The following is a 21,380-nucleotide window of genomic DNA, read 5'->3' on the forward strand; positions in this document are numbered from 1 at the left end:
GCGCTCTAGAGCCCGCAACACAAGCCACAACTACTGAGCCCACGTGCCACATCTGCTGAAGCCTGCGTGCCCTAGAGCCCGTGCTCCGCCACAAGAGGAGTCACCACAATGAGAAGTCCATGCACCTCAATGAGAAGCCCATGCACCACAACAAAGAGTAGCTCCCACTAGCCACAACTAGAGAATGCCCGTGTGCAGCAACAAAGACCCAACTCAGCCATAAATAAATACATTTTATTTTAAAAAAAGAAAGGTAATTAATTTGGTTATATTAGAACCGCAAACAGTCTTGGGGGTCATTTTAAATATTACGTCACCTACTTCATCTTTAGCTGTTCTGCTCGGCATCTACCTCTCATATGCAGGCTTCCAAGATCAGCCAGATATTTGATTGGAGTAGACACAAAATTTGTTCCCCCACCTGTGACTTGCTCCTTTCATGGATTCCCTTCCTCCAATAGGACTTAAGTTCAGTCTTTCCCCGGGCTAAATCTCACTGAAAAACGAAACTCTCCCAATTACTTGCTATCTCAAGTGTCGAGTGCCCTCTGACATGTGCCTATATGGTATTTGCTCCCTAGTACTGTCATTTGTTTTGGTATTTTTGTTCAGTTTATAGTTATTAACTGCAGAGTATTGGTTTAGTAGGAGCTTCCTTGGCCATATCAAGGGCAGAATTTTCAAACACAAAGTTCAGTTCTGAATGAAGTTGGTTATTTTTAAACTCCTCAAACCAGTTCTGCCTTTTCTTGTTGGGTTTTATGGGCCTTAAATCTCTCTAGTCTTCAGCCTTGAGTTCAGTTTGTATTCAGGCTTATTTAAATTTCTCTAAAACATGTTCTTATATAAGCTTTCCTCCAAGTGATCCATCCACTGACACACTCATTCATTCATTAAAGAAGTTTATATTGAAGATAATATCTTCTTTCAGAATACACCTTTTGAGTCTTATTTAATGCAACTCAAAAGTATAGCTGTGGCTTCCTTTCTGACTTCAAATTTCTGAGAACCAAATTCTCTCTGCCACAATAGTAAATTAAAAGTAAAAGAGAATACGATAATAATTTCTGTAATAAGAATTTTTATTATTTGAGAGAGAGAGAGAAGAGGGTAGTTTCTTTGTATTTCAAACTTTGATCTATCTTTGCTGTCCGAATTATTGTAACTTTTATTTTGCATCACATTTATATTTTGTTTTAAGTACCTAAAGGATTTATATTTCATTTTATGTGGCTTTTGCATCGACAACCCTGCCTCTCCACATACCACCAATTTAGAAACCATTTAAATATAGTGTTCAAATTTGATAATTGTCTAACTTAATTGCAGGTATTTAATTTAATGAGTCAACACAGGAATAGCTGTATATTCTTTAAGAAATGCCTGAATTAGCTGGAAGGAGACACTACATAATGATATGCAGTCCATAATTGTGCAATGAAGGAACTTCTACCAGATTGCACTCTTGCTAGGAAACTGATCTTATCCCTTGACAAAACAGAGAAGAGAATTCCATTCTTTCAAATGGCCAGACTTAGAGCAAAACTGTTTCCTACAGCACTGAAATGAGAGCAGCAGCCTCCATTTTACAGAACAGAAGAAGGGTAGATGTTCCTAGATAAAAAAAGTAGAAGAAAGGTTTTCCTTTTCACTGGGTGTGACACCATTGCAAAGATCTTTGTAAATTCAAACAAAAGCAAACAAAGCTAAAGAAATAGTAGATGAAGCCTCTGCTTTTAAAGTCTGAAATTTAGAAATGAGGGGAAAGACTGAGAGTCTTCTATACTTAGAAATAACAGATTCAGGGGGAAAAGGAAGGAAAACATGCTTGTAAGGTTCATTGACTCTAGAGATTGGTTTTGGAACACATAAGGAATCTGTGCATACTACTGACTTCAGTGACTGAAGAAAGTGATCCAGACCATGAGAGAACAATTCAGTTAGCCATGCTTGCTACGAATTTCACAAACTTCTTTAATCAATTGTTGAAAGCTGGTATCAGAACCTTATATGATACATTATTTGCAATTGTTCTTCTGTGTATGTGCATACACGGACATATAAGCTTTTCAAGTTTACTGATTAGTTAACCAAATATAGTTTGTATTTGAGATGTGAATTTGGTCTTTCTCAAAAAAAAAAAAAAAAAAAAAAAGTGCTTGCTGATTTAGGACATCCTGAGGTTAAACACTAGTAAAGCTCAGTATCCCAAGTATGTTTCACGTAATGCTATTTCCATGAGTGACACTTCACACACAGAAACACACACACACCTTGCTGTGATAATTATCTTTGAGATGTGTTGTGTATTTTATTTTCATCTTAGAGTTTCGAAATGTTGAAGTACATAGGGAATGCTCTGAGAACTCTGGCATCAAAGAAAGTTGTTAAAGTTTTCCTTTCTTTCCCTTCCTCCCTCCCTCCCTCCCTCCCTCCCTTCGTTCCTTCCTTCCTACCTTCCTTCTTCCCTCCCTCTCATTGTTTCTTTTATATCCCCCCTTCCTGCCCATATAACATTTATTAACACAGAAACAAACTCTGAGACACTTTTTAGCAGAACAGATTCAAAAATACTGAAATAGACATAAGTCTAGCTGACTAATGCATTCGTGACTCTACTGCCCAGAGATGATATAAGCCAAGTAAAGATCCAGTAATGATTGGCTTATTGTTCCACAGACTCAAAGTCTCTATTTAAATAAACACATTTCTTGACAATTCCGGAGAAGCTAAAAAAGAATTTGAATATTCAATGTTCCCCTCAGAAAATACAAATGGGGAAACTCCTTTATAAGGCAAAATAAATGTCCTCAAAAATCCTCTCCATTCATCTAGCTCTCCAAGTCCAATTCATGAACCAAGACAGTTGTCCTTAATCTTTTTAGCAGCACCCAGTCACACCCCATCTCTACCTGCTTCTGCAAACTTTCTGTACATCCTCCTAAAAACCTAATGCATTCTGAATGTGTGTTCATCCCACTACTCTTTTTCATCTTTCCTAGATATATTTCTTTCTATACTCTTCCTGTAAATACATATCAAATTGCTTTTGGAAGTCTGTTACTGGATGTTGTACCCATTTCCATTTTTGATCCCCTCCACAGACATAGATAAGAGTTCTTAGAGCCACTTGGCTGGGAGAGGAAAAGCAGTGACGTGAGGTAAGTGTAGGCAGAAGCTTTGATGATTCGGATATTTTCTCCCAATTCAAACAAGCTTTAAACTTCTTTTTTTAACACTTTCTGAATTATGACTTAGGATGTTGTTTCAGTTACTGTTAGATTAAATAAAGCATGTAAGTTCTTTTTAAAAGAAAAATAGCTGTAAGAGAGAAATTAAAAGAATCCAAATAAATAGTGTTATAGATCTACTTGTGAAAGGTAAACTCCTCTCCGAAGTAAGGAAACATGCATGTTGGCCATATGAAACGAACATTAGCTAAGCATCACCTTCAGAGAGAACAGATTGCATTAAATATCTTAGACCCAATAAACCCTTATGGATTTGGTACTGAGTACACATTTCTTCAACAAGTGATTTCATGCTGGTGGTCACAAGTTCCAAACCACAGGCCACCCTGATTTTCAACTGATTTGATTCTCAAACAATTGTTGAAAGTCAAGAACTAATGAGGTTAAGGTTGCCTTTATTGGAAACTGTGAATTTCCTCTGAACTCTTTTGTAATAAATCCTTATTGTTCCAGGATGAAAATATCTTTTGATTACATGTGATTGTGCTGTATTTTAGCTTTCAGAAGTCAAACAATATTGCTTCCAAAGTTTTTGAGAGCATGTGAATCTTTTCTATCTGATCATGAATTCATGCAATGATATCTTTTACTACTTTATTAAAAAAGCTCACTGAGGGTGTGTATGCATGTATGTAAACAAGCCCATGTCCTTCCTTGTCTGTCTACTTTAAAATATAGTTAGTTTCATTGCCTTGTGCCACCTGATTTCACAGGAGTTCCCACTGGTGTAGGTCGTTGTATTAGGCAGTGTCACAGGGCTGCATGTAATCTATACTATCAAAACTTGGCCCATCCCTACATTATCTTCTTCCTCCCTTGCTAAGTCTCAGTGCAATTCCAAATTAAGAATTAAAAAGCTCTTGAGAGTGATGGTACTTCAAGAAAGTTACATTTATAGTGATGCCATAAAAAATAGCTCTATTCAAGGGCTTCTCTGGTGGCGCAGTGGTTGAGAGTCTGCCTGCCGATGCAGGGGACACAGGTTCGTGCCCCGGTGTGGGAAGATCCCACATGCCGTGGAGCAGCTAGGCCCGTAAACCGTGGCCACTGAGCCTGTGCGTCCGGAGTCTGTGCTCCGCAATGGGAGAGGCCACAACAGTCAGAGGCCCGCGGACCGCAAAAAAAAAAAAAAAAAGGGAATAGCTCTATTCATTTTTGGAGATACATTTAAAAATTGTTTCTTTATTGTGGAAACATAAAAATTGAGATCACAAATTACTAGTACCATGTGAAATTATCTGCCAGAAATATCTCACATTGTGTCCATTCATCTCTAATATTCACTCTGCTTCTCATGATCCTTATGGGCCTCTAGTGACTATCAAGATTGTATAAGAGAAGAAAGGTCATAAAAGAATGAGGTTGCTATGCTGTTTTGGGGGGGCAGGGGACCATAAACTAGTAAGTTATCCTAAACTGAAGATCATCCTTTGTGATAAATAAAATGTATGCAAATAAAATATGTAAATCTATATTTTAAGAGGCAGTATATCACATTTTTTATTATGCCAGGTTTTTTTTTTCTATTTGCCATATATATATATATATATATATTTTAAAACATTTATTAGAGTATAACTGCTTTACAATGTTGTATTAGTTTCTGCTCTGTAACAAAGTGAACCAGCCATATGCTTATGTATATCCCCATATCCCCTCCCTCTTGCGTTTCCCTCCCACCCTCCTTATCCCACCCCTCTAGGTGGTCGGAAAGCACCAAGCTGATCTCCCTGTGCTATGCAGCTGCTTCCCACTAGCTATCTATTTTACATTTGGTAGTGTATTATATGTCAATGTTACTCTCTCACTTCATCCCACCTTACCCTTACCCCTCCCTGTGTCCTCAAGTCCATTCTCTACGTCTGTGTCTTTATTTCTGGCCTGTCCCTAGGTTCATTAGAACTTTTTTTTTTTTTAGATTCCATATATATCTCTTAGCATACGGTATTAGTTCTTCTCTTTCTGACTTACTTCACTCTGTAGGACAGACTCTAGGTCCATCCACCTCACTACATATAACTCAATTTTGTTTCTTTTTATGGCTGAGTAATGTTCCATTGTATATATGTGCCACATCTTCTTTATCCATTCATCTGTCGATGGATACTTAGGTTGCTTCCATGTCCTGGCTGTTGTAAATAGTGCTGCTGTGAACATTGGGGTGCATGTGTCTTTTTGAATTATGGTTTTCTCAGGGTATATGCCCAGTAGTGGGATTGCTGGGTCGTATGGTAGTTCTATTTTTAGTTTTTTGAGGAACCTCCATACTGTTCTCCATAGTAGCTGTATCAATTTACATTCCCACCAACAGTGTATGAGGGTTCCCTTTTCTCCACACCCTCTCCAGCATTTATTGTTTGTAGATTTTTTGATGATGGCCATTCTGACTGGTGTGAGGTGATACCTCATTGTAGTTTTGATTTGCATTTCTCTAATGATTAGTGATGTTGAGCATCTTTTCATGTGTTTGTTGTATGCCAGGTTTGAAGCCAATGTGTCTGGCTTAAAAAACCTACAATGCCTCTTACTAGGCATGTGACCTTAGGCAACTTATGGATCCTGTCTGCACCTGAGATTCTTCTTCGGTGACATGAAGATAAAATGAAGGTCAGTTTTGTTTTGGGTTTTTTTTGGTGAGGATGAAAGGAATACAAATATGTTAACACCACTATAAATACTGCCTGAACTATAGGAGGCACAAAGTGTTAACTATTGTTGTCATTGTTATTATTACTAATGTAAGATTTTTTTGTATTCTATATCCTATTATGGAGTTTTTATAGGTTAAAAAAATCACCACATACACCAAAAATTCCTCATGAAACATAGGAGTAATCTTCGTGTAGATGTGAAAAAATCTACTGTTCATGGACATTGACTGACCTCCAAACTTTTGCTCTTTCCTCTCCCTTATAACCTAGATGATATAAATAATTCAGAATCAATAAAATACATTAAATTTCACATGTTAAAATAGCCCTTAATCCTCTTTAATCTTTAACCATCCTCTGAATCCATTTTTGCCAAATTTTTTCACAATTGTATGTGTTGAATCACATTTTATCATTTAAATTTCCACTAAATCTTGACCTTCAATATGTGCATAACATTAACCTTTGAATAGCAAATTACAGAGACATCTGGAAGCATAAAAGTAATATTCACTCAAAAGTACAAATTATGTACTATATAACATATCTTGGAAGAACTAAAATTGTTAAAAGCTACATATTTAATAATGTATGACCTGAATACTTTTGGAGCAAATTTAATGTGTTCAAATAAGCACTGTTTCAAAGAGTACTTTGGCAAAGAAATGTAAACTGACATCCCCTTTTGTGACTTATTTTCTTACTCAATAGAACTTTACTTTTAAAAAAAGGAACATGAAAAAGATCCACTTAGTAGGTCACTGTTATTAGAAAAAAATGCAAATGAACAACTAAACTTCATTGCACAAATCAAGCTGCCTACTCTCCTGGGCATTATTCAGTGCTTGGTTTAATATTTTCCTAACATTTTAAGAGTTTTTCCAATTAAATATTAATACTTTTCTCAAAGAGAAAGAGAGATTTATTATCCTAAGGAGATTGTAGAAGGGAGGGATAGTGATCTCTGTCAGCAGTTAGAATGAGGAACTGAAGAGAAAGGTTCATTAAGGAAAACATGCTGAACCTACTTTCTCTAATACACCAAGAAGTCACATGTAGAAGTTCATGTTTACCTATATGGCAGAATTAAATAAAAAGACAATATGGTTTCCAAATGATTGACTATACTGGGCCAGAGAGTCCCCACCCGTAATACCAAGCCACTCTACAGTCATGGGGGCATTATAACATCTAAATGTTCCATTTATATATATATTATATATATATATATATATATAAATAAATATATAAATATATATATAATATATATATAATATATATTATATATAATATAGATACATATATAATATATATGTGTGTATATATATATATATTAAGCAAACATACAAACACACAAAACAAATACAGACTTATTGGGCATCTGTGCATCTCAACTTGCCCAAGTATATAGAGTTGTCCCATGAGAAGCCTACTAACTTTGCCTTAATGTCTACTGTGTTAGATCCCATTGTCCAGCCCCAGGGAACCAGAAGGGGAAAGATTCTTGAAGCTACAAAAAGAATAGTACTGACGGACTGACAAATCTCAGCTAAATCTTTTTTGGGGATGTGACATCAGTTGAAACGAGCTGCTTTGACCAAGGTCATGCTCCCTTCCTGAGGGCACCCTCCATCAATTTACTGATCCATTTGGGTGGGGTATAAAGTCCTGGCCCCTTTGCCCTGATTTAAGACATCTCTGAAAATCTATTGCAGCTCCAGAGTGCCCTGTTAAAAATGGCTGAAAAATGCTGTGACTGCATTGCAGTGCAACATCTCCCTCTGTTCAACTCTTCATTATTTATTTCTTCAACAGTGTTAATCCTGAGAACACTCCCCACGGAATTTATTGCATTACAGTATCCACCTAAGAGTGGGTTTCTTAGAGAACCCAGTGTTTGATATCTACCATTCCTATTGCCTAACTCTGTGACTTTGAACATGAGGCTCTTATTTTAAAACAGCTGTAACTTTTCTCTGCCCATCCTGTCTTGCATATCTCTCTGTAACTGGCACTCACTATGGCTTCATCAAGTATCTCAAGTTGAGCTGCTTTGTGGCTTACAGTTTATGTCAAGATAGGATAGGCTACTCTGCATAACAAAGAATCCCCAAATCTCTGTGGATTAAGAGTGTAAAATTTAATTGCACAATTTCACATTTTTTTTTCAGAATGTTCTCTTATCACTCTCCTAAAACTGTTCATTCAGGTATCTAGGCTACCTCCATCTTTTAATTATGTAGTCTGTACTGCAGAGCTTCCAAAGTTGCTGAGACAGAGGAAGAAGAGATGCAGAGGCAAGATTCCTCCAAAGGGTCTGTGTTCCAAAATGACTTGCACTATTTCTGCTTACAGGGTATAAACAAGAACTGGTTACACAGCCCCAACTCAACTGCATGGGAAGTTAGAAAATGCACATGGATGATAGGTGAGCTATAAGCAAGTATAAAAATCTCTATCTAGCAGCTACACAATTTCCTCCAGCCCCACTGCCCAGGCAAAGTTAGGATCTGCCACTCAGCCACATACTTATGAGGCACCCCCAGTACAACCTCTAAATAGGTAGATTTTTCTTATTTTTTTCTTTCTATGATAAACACTTCATATTTTAAACAAATAAAAAAATAAACACTTCATATTTTTAAATAAATATAATCAATTATATCTCTGAACTTCAACATCCTCATCTGTCAAATAGTAAAATATAAGGCTGGTCAATCAGCCAGTACTTTGATTGACAGATAAAAAACTTTCCATAAAAATTAGTCTTCATTATTTTAGTTAGAATTCCTACCCTTTTTATATAGGGACATGTTTATTTTTCTCTTATTTATTATTGTTAATACTGCAACCTGGATAAAGATGTCAGAGGGCAACCATTAATAAAATACACAGAATGAGACTCAAAACATGATTTGGAAAGAAATAACTTATAAACATTTGCATCAGGTTTTTGGCAATCTTTCTTTCGTATGAAAGGCTATTTGTAAGGAATATAGCCTAAGTTTTCCAAGGAGCCTACCTAGTTGGGCGGGGCGGGGGGGTGGGGTGGTGACTTTCCAAGTAAATCTGTCCTGGAGGTTAGGCTATAACTTTTGCCAGTCTTGGTTCTCCACCTAAACCCACTACTGGTTCTATCACTCATGAGCAGTATAATTTAGGCCAAGTTACTTGACATCTTAGGGCATCTGTTTTCTCATTTGTTAATATTCCACAAAACAACCAAAGTTACTAACACATAATAACCACACAAAGGCAAGTTCCTGGATAAAGACCTGCCCTCTGCCATAATCAGCCTTCTCCAGTCTAAATTCACTAAACTCTCAGTCTGATAGCTGAGTCGTTTAGTAATTTTTAGAATTGTAAATCATACTGATAGGATTATTATATCTACTAATACTCATATTCAAAGGATTAATATACTCCACACACAAAGATTAGTATATTTCTTCCTCAAATTTGAAATGTTGTGAACAAATAAGCAATTGTTCAGATGGCTACCAAACTGTTTGTCAAGCATCTTTCTTGGTCAAACCATCTTGGGTTGCACAAAGTTAATCCTGTAATCCCCATAGTATGTTTCTTCTTTTTCTCTCCATATGTTGGATCAACCCATAGGATTAGATTTCTGCCATATTTGCTATTATTTCCCTTCCTATTTTGTAACATTCCTCTTCGTAACTAAAGCCAGCCCTAAACTTTCTCCAAAAGGCTAACATCCTTGTCATCAATTTTCTCTACAGGAAACCAGAACCATAATCCTGCCTGGTTCTAAGATATCTGGTTAAACTCCCACAGTGCTGGTCTTAATCTTAACTTATGACCTGTTTTATTAGTGTCTCCCATTTCTGGTAGAAAACAGGCACATTGTTCCCCTCCAGATTGTCCAATGCTCATCAGAGGTACATGCCCATTGAGCATACCATTATTACTTTAAATTTAACTCGTCTGAAAATAAATTAGTAATGATTTCCTCCATACTTGTCATTTTTTTGTCCCAGGGCACAGTTCCATCATGCAATGATCTATCCAATGCAGACATCTGGGGATTTTTCTCTCAGCCCATATATACTCCACCATAAAACTACTAATCTCTCGAGTTAAATATCTTTCAAATGCTCTTTCTTTCTAGCTGAATTTAGTCTCTTGGCCCAGATTACTGTACTCTGTCAACTACATCCTTTTACAATCATGTATCTGATTACCTGGCTCCAGTCTCTACGTAGCCCTAACCTCATCCACTGGGCATAGTATACCCAATCTGAGCCTTAAATTTCTAATCATATGATTCCCTTTTCAATAGCTTCCTATGGTGCAGAGGATAAAGTCTACTCTTCTTAATATGGCTTACATTGTCTTCCATGGTACTGAATTAGTTTACTAATCAAGCAACCTTATGGTTTTCTCTCCCACTGACTTTCTAGCCACACTGTACTAATTTGTTTTCTAAAACATGACCTGTTCTCTCTCAACTGAAAGCCTTTGCAAACATTCTCCTTTTCTCCTCCCTCATCTTTGCTTGACTCTTGGCTGTCCTTTTAGTGTCTAAAAATTTTACTTTTTTATTTCTCCCCTAAGGACTAGGATATTTGGTCCTGCTGTAAATTTCTAGGGCACTCTGTCCTTTCATTTTGATAAGGTTTATTATATTTTATTATTAATCCTTGTTCAATTTTCTATCTTTCCTTCTTGTCTGAAAGTTGTAGGATGGCAGACCTTATGCTTGTCACACTTGCTACTAAATTCCCAGAAAATAACATGGTAACAGTAGTTCCTATTGAATGAATGAATGCCACAAATACATAGTTCATTCCCCCTCATGTAAACTGCTCACTTCCACATGGACAGTTACCAAAAACTCTTGAACCACACAGTAGAAAACAGTATTGCATAAATGTGAAAATATGGACCTTACGGTTAGCACTTATTTAAATACTGGCTTTATCACTTACAAACTTTTGACCGTAGGCAAATCATTTAAGTTCTTCCTTCTCCATCTGACAAAAGCAGGTTTGAAAAATTACCTGACTGAATTGTTGTGAGCATTAAATTAAGATAATGTATGTAAAGACATTACTCCAGTGCCTGGCATAGAGCAAACGACTGTTATATGTCAGCAATTATTATTATTTTGGGAAAAGGTTGTAATATGTTATCAATTGGGAAGGGGGTGAAAAATAAACTTCCTCCATTTTTCATCCAAAAATGCTTATAAAATTCTGTAGTCATTTCTTTTTTTTAATTTTTTTTAGTCATTTCTTTTTTGTTTTCCATTGTCTTAATCAATTATAGGAACGATTAAATTATAGTTTCCAGTCAAGGTAACTTATCTTTGTGCATTTAAAATTCCATTCAAATTCAGTTTGTTTGAGCAGTGAGGAAGTGACAGTCTTTCTTGCTGTTGACAGAACGTGACGTGTGCCATGCCTGATTCATCAACTACAAACAGCACTAACTTGTTTGTATGGTTCACACTGAAAAACTTTTATGTTTAAGGTCCTGCAGACTCTGAATGACTTTCAAGGTTTCCAGGGGTTTTCAAGGGCTCCAGGGATTTTCAAGGTCTAGGACCAATTCAGAAAAAACAAACAAACAAACATATATATATATATATATATATATATATATATATATGTAGTAATTTGTAGTAATAGGTTTGTAGTAACCACCAGATTGGTAAATTTGTGCATGGTATCAGCTATTTTGGATTCACAGGTATAATTATTACCCCAAAGGGGTCTTTCCCAGTTTGCTAAAATACATTTAATGATGTAAATTTGTATTTACCTTTTGCCATTTTTCCTATTTCTCTTGTCACCGTCTTAGTCCAATATAAGAATAATTCTTTCCTGGATATCTGCATTATCCATCTACCTTACCTCCCTGCACTTCTACTCCCCCACCACACTCCACCTGCCCTATCAATTACCTATTTAAAATTCAAATCCCAGTATTCCAGTCCCATGCACAAAACCATTCACTGTCTTTCCACTGCTCTTTAGATAAAGCTTCAACTTCTTAACATGGTCTATTAATCCTTTCATTATCCCTCAGTACTCCTCGTACTTCAGTTTTGCCAACCCACTTGATAGGGATAATTCTACTAGGGGATTGTAAGTAAAGAAAAAGTATGGGAGACCCCTGTAAGTTAATGATCACTCAAGAAAGCAGGTTTGCTTAACCACAAAACCAAGCAGGCTTGCTTAGCAAGAAACCCATGTAACAGAAGCATGAGACATGCCCCAAAACAATAGAACAATGGTGCCATGAGACCCACATCCTGCTCAGTAAGCTCAGTAAGTTTATGACCCCTAAGACATGCTCTTTGCACACGTAAAAAACAATAATTTCCACAGTGTCATGACAGTCCTGGCCTGACCATGACCAAGAAACCCAACCTGGAGAAGGAGCTCATGATGGAAGCTTGACGTCTACTCAAGAATGAGGAAGAAGGTGGTCTCTTCCCCCTCCCCACCTTTCCTTTGATTATAAAACTGTAACCCACTAAGTTCTCAGGGCACAGCACCCTCTCACCCACCTGCTTGTAAGTCTCACAAGCGTCCTATTTTAATCACTTCTTATTTATCACTTTGCCTCTGGCTGAATTCTTTCTGTGCTGAGACATTAAGGACTGGACCAGAGTTCCTTGGAACCTCCCGAAATGACACCTAGCATTTTCACACTCATCCATGTCTTTTAGTTCTGATAACATGCATAAGATCTCTCAGCTGCCTCAGAAGCTTTATCCAACACCTTTTCTCCAATACACTTCTTTGTACTTTATAATCCACCTTTGCCTATTTAACTCCTCCTCATCTTTCGGACTCCAGATAAAATATTGCTTTCTCAAGGGAGCCTTCTCCAAATTCTCATTTTATGTCCAACTCTTTTATATATTCTCATAGAACAACACACTTTTACTTCACCATACTTATCTTAGTGATTATACACTGACTTATCACTTAGAATGTACACTGCCAAGAATGCAGGGATGTGTTTTTCATTATGTTCTCACCTTCTACCTAGCACCTGTAACACAGACTAAAATTATTTTGAAAAGGATATAAATGTAAGCATTAAAGGGAAGTATAATTTGTCACCCCCAATATGCCTCTTTGGCATAAAGATTATTTTAGGTTGATTATTTTTAAGGAAGAGCAGACACTGGATAAGCAAACTCTGAAAACCAAGTAGAAGTTACCCTTTTGTAAGAGACATTTACATTATTAGGGAAACCTCTATTTGTAGGTGTCTCCCTCTCTGTACCAGGAAGAGAAGAATGACTAAATCTCAAGAAACTCTTATGAACGGAAAAAGCAGAGACTTAAATCTGCATAACAGCCATACCCTCCTTTACTGTATTTTGCTTGAAAATCTCTCATAAGTGGCTTCCCACCCCCAACCTCTTTTATCTTTAACTGGAGATGGTATTTAAGGTGATGGCTGGGGCCATTTCAGAAAGCTACTCAGTTTTCCTGGGTATCTCCCATGCATCCAGGAGGTATATGTGTTATTATAATTCTGTTTGTTTTTCTTCTATTATTATATTTTTTATTATAGGGAGGTCTCAGCCAAGAAACTAGATGGGTAGAGGGAAAACTATTTTTCCTTTCCCACAGCATCATGAAATCTAACTTGCGATGTAATGGGAATTTAGAGAAAATGAATACCAATACTAATCCTAATAGCTATCACTCATTGAAAAGGTTGGGAAGGAAGAAATTGTCGCCTACCCTTCTAGATTCTTCTGCATAGTCTAAGAATTAAATTGACATGAGACAGATTAACAAGAGAAAATCAAATCTTAATAACAGGTACACATGGGAGAGACCCAGAAAAACTGAATAACTCACCAAAAACGGCCAAAGCCCTCACCTTAAGTACCATTCTCAGCCAAAGACAAAAGAAGACGCTGAGGATGGGAAGAATCAGCTATGGGAGGTTACCAGGAAAATCACAGTAAACAAGTGTGATTGCGATGCAGATTAAAGTCATTGCCCTCTCCACTGATAATGGTTTCTAGAGATTTGGTTATCCTCCTCTTCTAGGTACAGATAGTGAGACATCCTTACAAATGGAGATTTCCCTTAAAAATGTAAATGTTTCTTAGAAAAAGGTAATTCCTACCTGTGTTTAGAATTTTTCCCATGTCTGCTGTTTCTCAGAAAATAACCACCTTAAAATAATATTCCAAAGAGACACATTTTAGGGTGGCAAATTTTGCTCTCCTATAAAAGCCTCCAATATCTACATTGAGTACTAAGTGAACCCAGAGATTGAGTCAAGTTTAATAAACCCAGAAGTCTCATTTATGATTATATCTGAGATAGACTATAATATAATCACAATGGATAGTTATGATGAAACAGTAGAAACAATGATCAATGATGACACAGAAGTCTGCCCACGGTGGGCAGGATTTATAGGCCTAGATTCAAGATGCATTAGTGGCTCGAATTTTTATACTAATCAGTCTTTGGAGGAATTGATTGAGGTAAAAGCCACATTTATTGAGCCAGTTCTACTGGATGTTGAAGAAAGGAGGGGACAGCTGGAAAGCAGGGATAATTTCAAGAGATCCAAGAAACATCTGAGATCATGGGTGTGACTATCTCCAGTGATTCATAATGGGATGACTGATTCTTGGATTTGGAAGTTAACTTACTTTAAAACTAAATATATTATATGATTTATTTATCACTTGCTTCATTTATATGCAGTTTGGTTCAGGAAAGGACATAGGAGATGAATACTGAGAAAAGACTCACTGTCTGATATGGAAAAGACAGAGTAGCACCAGCTACAATGTTTTAGACACTGTATGGAGGACTATATATATATTTATGTATATAATTACATGTGTGTGTACATATATATATATATGCTCCTGACATTATTAGTCTCCAATGCACTCTTTTTCAATTTAATCATGGGCAAATAGAATCTCATAAAAAAATATTTAAGTAAGGCTTTCTCTAACTCCAAGGCTATAGTGTTTCTACTCTACATCAGGCTAAACTGTAAGAGAAAAAAAATTAATAAGACAAAAATTTTAATCTCTCTCTTTCTGTCTCCCTAGCCCTCATTCTAACTCTTACTCTTTTTGACTATAAACGATATCGGTAGATATAGATATCAATATAGACGTAAATATGTCTATATAATGTTGGCTTATCATTAATTTTCTCTATTGTCTGTTTTTCTTCTTTATAACTCAGTGTTACTAGTCAATAATGAAATTAAATCCCTTCTCATTCTACTCTAGGCCCATGATTGGACATTAAATATGAAGATTATCCATTTGGAGTTCAATATGATTCTGAGATGCTGTCTAATGGTATAATATTTCCTGGTGCCACTTTTACATTCTGAGACTTGTAGATGTAAAGTATCTGACATCCACGCATAACTTAAAGGTACTAAACTGCCATTTAAGTAAAGTACATAAGATAATACTACAATTTTGATCCCTTAGAAATAATTTTCATTTTTAGGCACAGTCAGATTTAGACAGTATACAAAATTAACTAATGAAAACAAACATAAGAATTCAAGAACACATACGTGACGATGAGCTACATACACCAAGAAATAAAGACATAAATATCCACTGTTCATTTGCTGCATGACCAGGGTAATATATAATAAAGGAGATGATGAAATAGAAGGGCAAATGGGATAAATGTTAATTCCTGCATTATATTTAAAATTATAGGGCTTCCCTGGTGGCGCAGTGGTTGGGAGTCCACCTGCCGATGCAGGGGACGCGGGTTCGTGCCCCGGTCCGGGAAGATCCCGCATGCCGCGGAGCGGCTGGGCCCGTGAGCCATGGCCGCTGGGCCTGCGCGTCCAGAGCCTGTGCTCCGCAACGGGAGAGCCCACAACAGTGAGAGGCCCGCGTACCACACACACACAAAAAAAATAATAATAATATATTTAAAATTATATATTAAGAACTGTACATTAAAAAATTGGTAGGTGCATCTGGTTGAGGGAGATTATTGTGGAACTCTTGGAGAGAGAGATCTTACTGTTGTTACAGAAAAGAATAAAAGGTCGAGCAAATATTGAATTTATGAAAATAACATAATTCCCACAGTGCTGGACATGGGACTCCATTCTTCTTTATGACAACCAAACAGATTTCAGCTGGTAGGCAGAGGCTATTTCTGTGAATTACTTATTAAGAGAAATATAACTAAGTGAAAGCACATTCAGGCTAAAATGATAACAATTGTAAATGAAGCAGAAGCAGAAATCAGAAATCAGAAACCCATGAACCTTCACCCTGGAAAAGAGATGGAAGGTAATAAAATTTCCTCACCTTAGGTATTTTTAAGATCATTATACAGAATAAAGCTCCAAACTGATACAATGTTGGATATATTACTCAATGTTAGAAATATTATTAATCAGCATAAGCTACATGCCAGGTTTGGCTTAATAAAAAACAAGACTCTTACTACCATAGTTACCCAAAAATAGAAGAAGCCTCTCCACAGTATTTCAAAATGAAGTACCAAAGCTCAGACTGAATTATCCATTGAAAGATTGTAAAAACAGAAATGACATTTTGATGAATAGCTTGAACAAATGAATAAAGAATAGCTATTTTTTTCTTATCAAAATAAAATTTACAGAATTCAAGTATGTTTCAAAACCATGCTTTGAACACCACAGGCATAGTACCTGATTTTATTAATTTCAAAATCAAGTGTAAAAATATATACATTAATGAATTATTACTAGTGGGATTTCAAATCTGTGGCTCAACAACTGAATGTCCCTCTATCTATAAAATCATCACTTCCCAACATTTAAGTTACATTTACCCCAAACTTTCATTTATGCGAAAAGACCTCTGATGTCATTAAGAGGAAATGGTACACCATTTACTTGGAAATAATTAGCAAAGGAGAAGTTAAAGTTGGACCTGGAAAATTAAGTAAACAGGAAAACAGACTTAGAGCAAATATATCTGCAATATAGTTTGAGGGGGAAAAAAAGACCCTCCAAATTGTCCTCTTGTCTCAGTCTGGAGGGAGAAGACTGAGATGTGTGTGAACAATGCTAACAGCACGGGCTTATGAAAAGTTATCCACAAGCCATAAGCAAGATAAATAAGGCTAGGACACTTGATTGCTGGAAAAGAGCAATCTATCTATGTGTGTAAATGTATGTGTGTAAATGTATTAGTATAGTTATTACACTGAATTTGGAAGTTTTATGTTGTTAACAACTATAGATTTCTGGCAAACCTAAAAGGCACACTTTTTCAACATTTGCTGGACGCTGCATTCTCCTTCAGTATAGAAACAAACATTTCAGCAAGCAAAACCAAGACATATTATTTAAACATTTCAAAGAAACATTGTCCCCACACATTAATAAATAACTAATCTTGACTTTACTTGAAGCTCGTGTCTTATACTCTAGTTGCCTGGAGGTCTACATAACCCTATAATTTACCAAGGTAGAGCTACACTGGCAAGGAATTGATATTTTTTGTTGTTTTTTCCCCTTGTATGATAAGGATGTTTTGTTGGACGTTGGCTAAAATCAGGATTGTTCTTAGTTGACGAAACAGATTATTTTCAGATCTAGACTAGCGTGGGTGAAAGAAAGTAGAGTCAGTGTTGGGGAAGAAGAAAGCTTCCCTCTACCCTTCTAGGTTCTTCTGACTAGACTAAGAATTCAGTTGACAAGAAACAGAGTAACAGGGGAAAATAAAATTTAATTTCATACATACAGTAACCTTATACCCATGAAAGGGTCAGAGACACCACATACATGTGAAGTTCTGAGACAGAAAGGTAAAATGAGGTCTATATGCCATTCTGAGCTAAGGAATGGGGCAGGGGCCTGGGGCTGCCAGGGACAGGAGGGTCATTCAAAAGATAAGAAGAACAGATGTTTGGTAATTAGATGTTTGCCCTGCCAAATAGATGAGGCCACTTAGATGAAATGTATCTCTGGTAATAACTCTTATCTGGGAAAAATCCTCTATTTAAATTCTTCTAGGTAGTTAAGAAAGGGACAGTAGAACCTGCAGACTCTCCACTGCCTTTACCTCAAATAATCCTCTTGCAAAAGTGACATTTTGGGGAGTCTCATTCTGAAATCCTCTATCAGCGTACAAATAGATTTGGGTCAACATTCTGATTCCAGCATTTACTTTTTTCTTGCAACCTTGAGCATGTTATTGTCTCCCAGCTTTATTCCATCTACTAGTAAAGTTCAAATAATACCTCCTCCACTGAGGTGTTCTGAGAACTTAGGCACAAATTATGATGCCTGATAGAAGAAAATACTAAGTGAATACTTTTTCCACACTAAGGAAATGCTGTATATAGAGTAAAACATTCCTAAATATATTCATTAATCTCTGAAATTGCCTGCAAATGTTCTCTAAGGTACACAGGTTTGCTGTAAGTTGTTTTTATTAATATTTATTTTACTCACTTTGATTATAATCAGATAAACTATATAAACATATCCTGAGTGCAGTGAATGAACACTATGTGACTGAGGGCTGTCGCTAGAATTCAGCTTGTATTTGCATTTGGATTTATGATCAAATTCATACCAATAGTACTATTTGGTTAATGCAAAAAGAACAGAAGTCAACTTTATGTGTAAGTGATGCAATTATGTCAAGTAAAGCCAGGACCAGAGCACAGTGAGCTGAATGAAAGAAGTTTCTTCAGTATTTCAAACGAGAAAATTTCAAGAAGCACTAAGTCTTGACATGGCACACACAGTAATATATTCTATGCAAATTCAAAGAACCTTATTCTTAGCAGTTGGTGCTATTTTCACATGCTGAGCAATAATTCAGTTCCTGCAAATGATAATCTTATTGGACACATGGAGGTCTTTTTATTGTTTCAGCATCTTATGTGTGATTTTTGATTCTGTAATTTTACAATTTTATATAAGCTAAAAGTTTAAGGAATTTATAACCAGTTTATGTGTGTGCATATTTTAATCATATGGAAATAATGATAGACCGTGATTTTTTTTTTCCTTTGATAAAGGTTCACAGTTTGATAAGTATTACTGTTGTAGGAAAAAAAGGGAGCTACTGTTCTAGAATTTAGAGTCCAGGATTAAGTATCAATCCCTCCAGTTTCTGTGAAATTTTCAGCATTAGCTTAACCTCACTGAACTTCAATTTGCTTCCAGATAAAATAAGGATAATTAAATTCATCCTGCCTACTTTACAAGTTGTTTCAAAGAATTAAATGAAATCAAAGATGTTAGAATGCCTTGTAATCTGTAAAGCACTGTACTAATGTAAGGGATTATTCATTTCATCATTATTAATAAACACCTGAACTCCCTACACCACAACATTATGTAAGGCATCTTCAGAGGAAAATATCTAACGCTTTAGAATGAAAATCAATTAATGAATTCATTGTTCCCTTTCAGAATTTGAATGGTTTATCTTGTACAAAATCCACTTTTTCTGCCACAAACAAAAGTCTGCATTTTGGGTTTTTTTTCCCAGAAACTGCAGTTTGAAGAGACAGTTTGGTTATAGACAAAAGATTGTGTTCTGCTGGGGACCTGGAGAGAGTTACTTAATATCTCTCTGATTTTTTTTTTGTTTTTTGCAGTATGCGGGCCTCTCACTGTTGTGGCCTCTCCCGTTGTAGAGCACAGGCTCCAGACGTGCAGGCTCAGCGGCCATGGCTCACGGGCCCAGCCACTCCATGGCATGTGGGATCTTCCCGGACCGGGGCACGAACCCGTGTCCCCTGCATCGGCACGTGGACTCTCAACCACTGTGCCACCAGGGAAGCCCCTCTCTGATTTTTAATTATATCACATGTAGGATATAGCCTGCCCCTTTAGCATCTTGTACAAAGCTGATAAAAAATAGTATCCACATAATCATTAATATAAAATATCTATAATTTATAAGCTCCAAAAGTAGAGAACGTATATTTAATAAAATACTAAACAAAAAGCTAGATATATAAACAGCTTCTATAGAAAGTGACACCATATTTTAGTTTTTTATCCATATTTATGCCTACCCATTTCATAAAGAATTTTTGGCTGTTACATAAAAATATACATCAGGATAAAATTTAAATAAAAGCAGAAATAAGGTATCACGTTTAAGGAAAAAATAAAGAGATACAAATCTTATCATACAATATTTCCCAGTTGCTTCAAACATATAATTCCCATGTTAACATTTTAATAATGATCTGACCAGTGAATATATTATATAAGCATTAATGGGCATTTAACTTTAATAACTTTTATATGATAAATATGAATATGTTTTATATATATGTGTGTGCATGTTTGTGTGTAGGTTTTTTTCCCTCATAATTGACCAAAATATATAAATGATGTTTGAGCTTTTCATGATATGAACTTTTGCAATGCTTTCTAAAAGGGTTATGTATATATTAATTTATTCAAATAACAATTAATCATTAAGCATCATTTCTCCCCAGTCACTCTTTCAAGGGCTCAATGAATTTACAATGCCATCTACAGCATACATATTTGCTTATTTTGATACCACCTAGCTTGTATTAGAAATTCATTAAATTCATTAAAAAATCATTAAGTCTCAGGTTAAAGAATAAGTTTCTCATTTTTGTTTTAGTATTCTTTTCTGTTAGTTGATATGCATTGTTCTTATCTTTATAGTGAGAATAAAAGTTGCTTGAGATCAGAGTATATTTCTTCTTTAGAATTTTCAATAACTCAGCACAATGTTTGCCAAACTGCAGGTAGGTGCCAAAGACACATTTGCTATTAGCAACAATTCAAAAAACAAAAACAATCAAAAATGAAAGGAGGTTGAGAGCTGGGAAAAATGGTTTTAAAGAGGGTGTCTGAGTTTACAATCATGAGTAGACAAGACCTAAATATTTGCAAAGATAAATAAAATAAGAATTTAATAGCAACACTTGTAACAGGTCATTTAGACTGGGGCTCTAGTTTTTCATTTGTGCCTCCCATTTTGCCCTCCATACCTAGAGCTGTACCCTTTGATGCCAGCCAGTATTCTGTCTCTGTAGCATACAGAGAAGAGATGGAGTCAATATTATTATAACCTTTTTTTATACATGTGTGTTATCCACTCATGCATTGTTTCATTTAATTATAACTCATATTAGGTAGACAACATCCCCATTTTACAAATAAAGTTAATAATGCTAAGAGCGGTTAAGCTAGCCACAACTTCAGAAGAAAAGTAAACAGATCTGAGTCTGGTGGTATCTTAATTTAACATCCATCCTTCTGGTAATCAATCCACTTCCCTTCCATATAGGCATGTCTTTTGGAATTATGAGCACTGTTCTAGCAAATCCAGATAATCTGGCTATTGTTAGGAAATGCTCTATGAGTATTCTTGGCACCTTTATTTCCCTGAACAATATTTCACCAGGATTTAAATTCTGGGCACTCCCTCCCTGACTGACAAGTTAGTCTAGTCTCTAAAACA

This window comes from Pseudorca crassidens, chromosome 20 (genome assembly GCF_039906515.1).
Source record: "Pseudorca crassidens isolate mPseCra1 chromosome 20, mPseCra1.hap1, whole genome shotgun sequence".
NCBI lineage: Eukaryota > Metazoa > Chordata > Mammalia > Artiodactyla > Delphinidae > Pseudorca > Pseudorca crassidens.